We start from the raw sequence: 7031 nt of genomic DNA on the forward strand, positions 1-7031 counted from the left end.
GGCTCTACTCCATGCAGGGCCCAGGTGCCTTCCACCTTGTGGCTCTGCCAACTTCTTCATATCTAAACTTAAGAACTGAACAGATTCAGATAATTTTCTGAAATATATTTCGTTCATGAATTCTCATACTTGTTATCTAAAACTCAGGAATCTGGTAGATTTGGATGATACAGTATACTGCCCATGATCTGACATTACTACAATAACTTTCATATCTGAATTCAGATATGTGTCGATTTGGATAGTGAGGATCCTCGGGCTATCCACCCTGGCAGTGGAATGAGAAAGCTTAATTACCTACCTTAGTTCTGTTCTTTGGGTCCAGCACCTTGCCTGCTGTCCTCCACGGTCCCAGCCTTGCCTTCCATTCCCTGCCCATTTCCCTCTCAGCCACATTTCAAGTTAGGTGTTGGGAAGTGTGTCCTCCTTTAGGGCCATAGAGCTTTCCAAGTTTTCTGCTAGTGCAAGTTAGGAGGGCCCAGAGTTATTGTAGGTCTCGATTACTCACAGGCTTTTGGGAGCCGGACTTCTGGCTTCTACCACAATGTAATTCCCTCAAACACCTGGTCAGTTTCTGGTCCATTTCCTTCTAGTCAGTTTTGTGTTCAGGAACCACTACCAAAGTTCTTTTCTGAATATGGTTCTCCCATAGCTGCTTTATTTCCTGGATTCCTTGTACCTGTTGTGTCTCACTTGAGGCCATCTTTGTTTGGCTGATAAATCTCAAAGGACTTTTGAAAAATGCTTTTTGCAACAATCTTATTTCTATAGTTTGGCCCAAAAGTGTTTGCTTTTCCAACATTGTGAAGCCTTCAGTATATGGTGTCTCCCTCTTCCCTTCTACCTCTATTTTCAAAATAGCCAGCTCTCAACTCATTTCTCTCTTTCTTTAAGAGAGTTTTTTTAAGTTTATTTCTTTCTCCCTTAACATCTCAGGGTGAGTGTTCCAGGCTGGTGGGCAGTTCTGTTCCATGCGGTCATTCAGGGACCCAAGTCCCTTCCATCTTATGGCTCCACTCTCTCCTCCCCTTCCAGACTTGTCGTGATCTACATGGCTGAGGCTGGTCATCGACATGTCTGGGTTCTAGCCAGTAGGAAAAGAGAAGACAGAATGAGTAAGAGACTCACTCACTGACTTAGGGCCTCCATCCCCAAAGCAGCACCCATTACTTCCACTGGCAAAAATTTAGTCACATGGCCACACCTGATTACAAAGGGGTCAGAGAAATGCTGTCACCACTGGGCAAACATGTGTCTAGTTAATACTTTTTTGCTGTAGAAGAGAGGAGAATGAGTTTTGGTGGAGAGCTAGCAGACTCTCCCGCAGTGGTGGTCTCATTCCTCTCACTGACAACAGATTTAGGCATCACATGTGAAATAATTCCGGCCATGAAACATGAGGAATTGTTCATGAGAAGAATTAACCCAGTTGTTAATGGGTAAGTCTTCTTCACTATAAAAAAGGAGACATAGGAAGAGATGGTCCCTTCTTTTTTCCCAGGACATTGTCATGTCAGGATGTGATGTCTGGAATTAGGCATCCATCTTGTGGTCATGAGGGGAGCAGGAGTAAGGTTGATGATTTGAGGCTGGAGGTGTATGTAGGTAGATACATGAGCCCAGGTCCTTAATGATACTACTGGATCTGAGCTGATTGTCCCTGGTGCCACCCTCCTGCTGGACTTCTGTGTGTGACACTGTACAGTCCCTTATGGGTTAAGCTAAAGGAATGGAGGTTTTCTGTTACCTGTTGCCACAAACCTCCCACATTTCATCTGAAGTTGGGCCAGAGCAGAGACTGTGTGGATGGGTTCTGTGTGGCCCCCAGGGGTGGGTTTGATTGGAAGAGTTGGGCAATACCATAAAGCAAAGAGAAGTAGGCTCCTTTGGTGTCACTTCCTAGGTTGTCCTGGCTCTGAGGAAGGAGCATCTCCGGGAACAGGGCCCATCATGCCTGTCTTGGGATGTTTTCACATCCATCAGCTTGTCAGGTTCTCAGAGCTTACTGACAGGCAGGTAAATGTCATCAAGTGGCCACATTTTAAAAGAAGGAAAGGAAGGCTCAGAGAGGTGGTGTGCCTTAGCCAATTCTGCTGACAGGTTAGGGTTGGAACTAGGGACTTGGCCCTGGTTCTCTTGGACTCCCAGTCCAGTGCTCCTGCTAGTGACACCAGGATAGCCTCTGCTAAAATAGTTGGAGGAAAAGCATCACCTGATAGTCCATTAACTATTTCATAAATTCGTTGAGGCAGGTAATACTTATACCTTCAGGAAGTTTCCAATCCAGTGGGAGAACAGAAACAAATAAATGAACACAGAAAGAAATAGCTAAACTCACACAGTGAGAACTATAAAGAGGGAAGAGGATGGGGGGTGTGGTGGAGACTAATAAGGGGGAGCAGGTCAAGGAAGCTACTTGGCAGAAGTGACGCTTAAGCCGAGAACCAAAGGATAAGTAGGCACTAATTAGCTGGGTGAAAAGGAAGAGGAGGAGGAAGAAGAGCATTGATGGCTCAGGGAAGAGCATGCCCAGAGATCTAGAGGTGGGAGAGTGGGGCCCACTCAGGTAGCTGCAAGCATGGCTGGGGTCATGTGAGCTGGAAGGAGAGGAAGGGCCCAACCACACTGGTCTAGTGGGGCATGGCAGGATTGAATTAAAATCGCAGGCTGTGGAGCTGGATCGTTTGGGTTCAAACCCTGACGCTGTGTATTATCTGCTGTGTGCCCTTAAGCACAGAATGAACCACTCCGTGCTTCGATCTCTTCCTCTTATCAAATCCCTACCTTATTGGGAGCTGCGAGAAATGAAGAAGCTGAGTGGTGTTGAAGTGCTTGGTACGTAGTAAGTGCTTAGTAAATGTCAGCTGCCCTTATGGGCTGTGTTAAGGATTTTGGTCTCTGTTCCGTGAGCAATGGGGGTTACATTGATCAAGACCCTTTTGGTTGCAAAGAACAGCAACCCAACTCACACTGGCTTAAGCAACAGTAGGGGGATTTATTAGCTCCTGTAACTGAAAGATACGGGTTTAGCTGTGCCATCAGGCACAGCTGGGTCAAGGCATATAACATTGTCAATTGGGCTATTTATTCGTCCTGCTTTCTCAAGAAATAACCTCATTCTCCAGCTTGCTGTCCCCACATGGTGGCAGGGTGGCCATTTAGCTACCATAGTGAAAGAGAGTGCCTCTTTCCTGCTTGTCCCAGGGCCACTCATGGAGGTCTCTCATTGTCTTGGCCCCCAGCTGGTACCCATCCTTGAACCAATCCCTGTGGCAGTGGAGGGGTGGTGTGCAGTGGGAAAAGAGGAGTTGGTGGTGATTGACCAGTTACATCCCCAAATCTCCGAAATCACTGGCCTGAGGCTGGCAGGAGCAAGGGGCTCCACAAAGGAAATTGGACGGCTGTCGTCGAATCCAGGCAAACATAACCAGGGTTGAGTCAGAGAGCCACTAGGGGTTGTAAGCAAGGGAAAAGCAGGCCCTGATGTCCATTTTGAGATGACCACTCTGGTAGCTGAATGGGGGGAAGAGATAGGAGGAGGACAGAGTGGAGATGGTCACTCTGTTGGTGGTTGGCATCACGAGTCCAGGAGAAAGGGACAATGGCGTGGCCAGCCTGGGGGCAGTGGAGCAAAGAGGGGTGAGAAAGGCACACAGTGCCAAGGTGTGTTGGTAGACTGGGCAGCAATGGGACAGGAAGATTCTGGTCTAGACCAGGGTTTTGGACCGAGCCCCTAGGACGGGGAGCTTGAAGGAAGGGCAGGTTTGGGGGAAGGTTGATACTTCAGCTTTGTAAGCGATGCATCTGAAGAGCCTTGGGACACCCGTGGGGAGGAGTCCTAGAGGCGTTTCTTCGGGATGTGGAATTCCAAGGGCACTCTTGTCTGGTTCCTATGAAATATGAGAAGGAGAAATAAGTTGAGTGGTGTCTGATCTGCCCAGGAGAATGTCCTAGAACCAAGGGTGGCCTGCTCTCCGGGAGGGCTGAGACAGGAACAACTTGCTAGGCTGTTTGCCGGGAATGGGTCCCTCAAACAGCATGTGTGAAGTCCAATCCCTCCCTAAAAAGTCAAAAGACCTTTTGAAATCCTTAGGCAGCTAGGTAGTCAGTAGGCTGGGGCAACCAATGAATGTTGGTCAAACTGACAGGGTTCCAACCCACAGGAGGTGACAATACAGCTGTGGTGAGAAAGGAGAAGCATGGGACAGCATGGAAGATGTCTGGGCAGACAGCCCAAACACAGCAGAGTGGCATGGCTCAGGCAGCAGAGGCCGGGGGGCTTCTGAGGAGAAGGGGGTTGATGCAGGGCTGGTATAATCTGGGGAGGCTTCCTGGAGGTGCAGGATGCAAGGCTTGGTTTGGGGTATGTCCCAGCCCACCCCAAAACAGCTGAGGCTGAGTTGCTAAAAACTTTCCAAATTGGACCAGGACACCAGGCGTCTCAGAGCCTCCCAGACACCCTGAGGTCTTCAAGTGAGGGCTCAGGACTCCCCAGCCTTCTACTATCATCTGGGGTAGAGCGACTGCTCCCTCCACATTGCCCCTCATCTTTCCCTACCTCTACAGCAGCCCTCAGCACCCTGCACTGCAGAGATTTCTCTATATGTGCCCCTCCCCTAAGCCTGCCCCATCCCCCCAAGGCAGGGAGCCAGCAGGGAACACTGTCAACACCCAGTATGCTCCCGGCTGAAGGAGGCACTTGGGGGATGTTAGGGATGGGGCAAATGACCCTCTAGAAGGGGAGCTACAGGCAGCTGGGAAAGGCCTGGCCTGGCACTTCGTGGGTGTGGGGAGGATGTATGGGGCCTGGGGGCTTGTCTGCCAGCTTCCCTGTCCAGGTCCTGTGGAAGAGGGGAGTGTGATAGGGCCATCAACCCAGCCTCAGTGGACCTGGTTGGCCCCAGAGCTGGCAGGCCCCAAGCTAGTGAGAGAGCAGGGGAGTCAGTTTCCCATCCATTAGGCCCATGGCCCAGGCTGCTAATGCCGAGCGGACATTCTGCTCTCATCCCTGGTATCCACTTAGGCATCGTTAATATTTTACACTGCATAGCCAGGGGATCGATGTCTCATTTATAGCTCAGTGTTTATGAGCAGCCATTGAAGTTTTCACAGGGAAGATGCTCAGGAACACCAGGGGAAACTGAGGCAGGGGAGCAGGGGTGGGCCAGCCTCAGGAGGACCCTCCATATGCCTTCCTTTGCTTGCCCAGTTCTCTATTTCACACCTGGCACTCTGTACACACCCAGCTCCGAGAACACATCATAAGGGGCCATCTGAGCCTGTGACACAGGCCAGCCCTTGTCTCACTTGATCCCCTACAAGCCCCTGAAGAGGTGGGATTATCATCCCCATTTTAGGAAACAGGCTTAGAGAGGTTAATGTACTTTCCACCAGACCATTGATTGAGGATTGGTGGCAACTAGCTGGGACACAGGCTAGATTTTGCTCAGCACGTAAGTGTGTAAATTAGAGTGCAGGAGGCTCTTGAGCCTTTCCAGACTTACACACTTTAGCAACTCATGTGCTCCAAAAGCGCCGCGTTCTCGGGCGATCATTAGCATCTCTGCTTGGAACTCTTGCCTCTTTGGTCAGTGAAAACTCACCGCATGCCCACATAAATGCAATTGAAAGCTGTGCGTTTACAGTTCTTTAAAAATATCTGCAATAACAGACTTTTAACTAGGTGTGTTAAATAGTGAGATTGAACTACATAGGCCAGAAGACACCCGGCAGCCTCTCACCTCCGTTTCCACTGGAACCGTGCGTTAGGCTGCGTCAGCATCTGCTAGAATCCGGGAGGCCTGCGCTCCACCTGTGCGTCTTCCCCAGTCCGTCCTCTAGCCCTCGGTTTCCTGAACTGTAAAATGGGGAAGAGAAACGCCCTGGGGGAGCCCTTAAGGATTACAAGTAAACCTAAAGGTTTGGCTCACGGACGCCAGCTCCAGAAGGACCCTAGGCCGGCCGTGCACGCTGGATTTCCCACCCCACCCGGGCGCCGAGCTCTGTGCCTGGGGAGCAGTACCCGTTCAGTATTTGTCGAACGAATGACCGAGTGGGTGGCAGAGGTTCATAAATGGAAGCTACCATTTTTCAGACTCTAGGTCCAAACAGGCGTGGAGCGGGGCTGGATTTCCCCCTCCCCTAAGGCACCGGGCGAACTGAGGAACTTGGTGTTCACAGCAGCCCGCTCTTCCCGCCGTCTCAGCTGGGGGCTGGTGAGGACACCTGGGGAGTGCAGCGCCCGCCGGGGGGCAGCAGAGAGCCACTGCTTCCGCCCTCAGGTCCGGGAGTTCGGATACTTGGTGGATCCCGGGCTCCGCCCTGCCACGCCCCCACCTCTCCCCTTCCTTTCTCCTTCCTTTCCTACACATCGCCCCTGGGCAGGAAGAGAGCGATCCACAAACGAATTAGCACTCCCGTGCACTTGGCATCCGCTTAGCTCTTTCCCACATCCGGAAAGGCAGGCAGGCACCAGCCCCTCCGTGTGGAGGAGTCCGCAAGTCCGTGACTCGACCAAGGTCATGCAGCAAAACCAAGAGTGAAACTCGGTTCTGTAGTCTCTAATACCAAAGCCCACACTCCCTCCAAAAGTCTGGAGCGCACACGGGTTTCCAGAGCTGGATAACTTTGGATACCAACTTTTCTATTTTCAACGGGCGGCAGACCAGGGCCAAGTTCAACCTCGAGCCGAGGGCTGATGGTGTGGGAAATACCCCAGGGAGAGAGGGCTTCCCCGATCCCCCGAAGGCCCGCTCTGCGCTGGCCCGCGGGGCGGTGAGCGGCGGAGGCACCCCTCCGCCAGGAGACTGGAGCTCCGACTCCCCGCACAGAGCGAAGCTGCGGCTCCCTTCCTCTCCGGCCTCCGGCCCCCCTCCCCAGCCACTCAGCCCCCACCTTGTACGGGCAGTTGGGTAAAACCACCGACCGCGCGGCCTCCGGGGGGGATGGCCGGGTGGCGATGGCTGTGCGCCAGGCTCGGTCAGGGGGCTGGGCTGTGAGGGGCGGGGCCACCTCCCTCCGCCCCTTCCCGG

General features: G+C 52.1%; 1 long non-coding RNA gene across 3 annotated transcripts; it reads right to left on the reverse strand.

Moving 5' to 3' along the window:
- Positions 1 to 740: 740 nt before the first annotated feature.
- LOC125937489 (uncharacterized) lies at positions 741 to 6995 on the reverse strand. 3 transcript variants are annotated; one of them, XR_007462398.1, is made up of 4 exons: positions 6640 to 6885; positions 5742 to 5857; positions 3783 to 3890; positions 741 to 1084 (listed from the first exon to the last, which is right to left on the reverse strand). It is a non-coding gene; the product is annotated as an uncharacterized LOC125937489 (long non-coding RNA). The 3 variants fall into 3 exon arrangements; XR_007462397.1 differs by lacking the exons at positions 741 to 1084; positions 6640 to 6885 and adding an exon at positions 6895 to 6995 and having other exon boundaries at positions 2976 to 3890; XR_007462396.1 differs by lacking the exon at positions 741 to 1084 and having other exon boundaries at positions 2976 to 3890.
- Positions 6996 to 7031: the final 36 nt, after the last annotated feature.

This window comes from Panthera uncia (assembly GCF_023721935.1).
Source record: "Panthera uncia isolate 11264 chromosome A3 unlocalized genomic scaffold, Puncia_PCG_1.0 HiC_scaffold_12, whole genome shotgun sequence".
Taxonomy (NCBI): domain Eukaryota; kingdom Metazoa; phylum Chordata; class Mammalia; order Carnivora; family Felidae; genus Panthera; species Panthera uncia.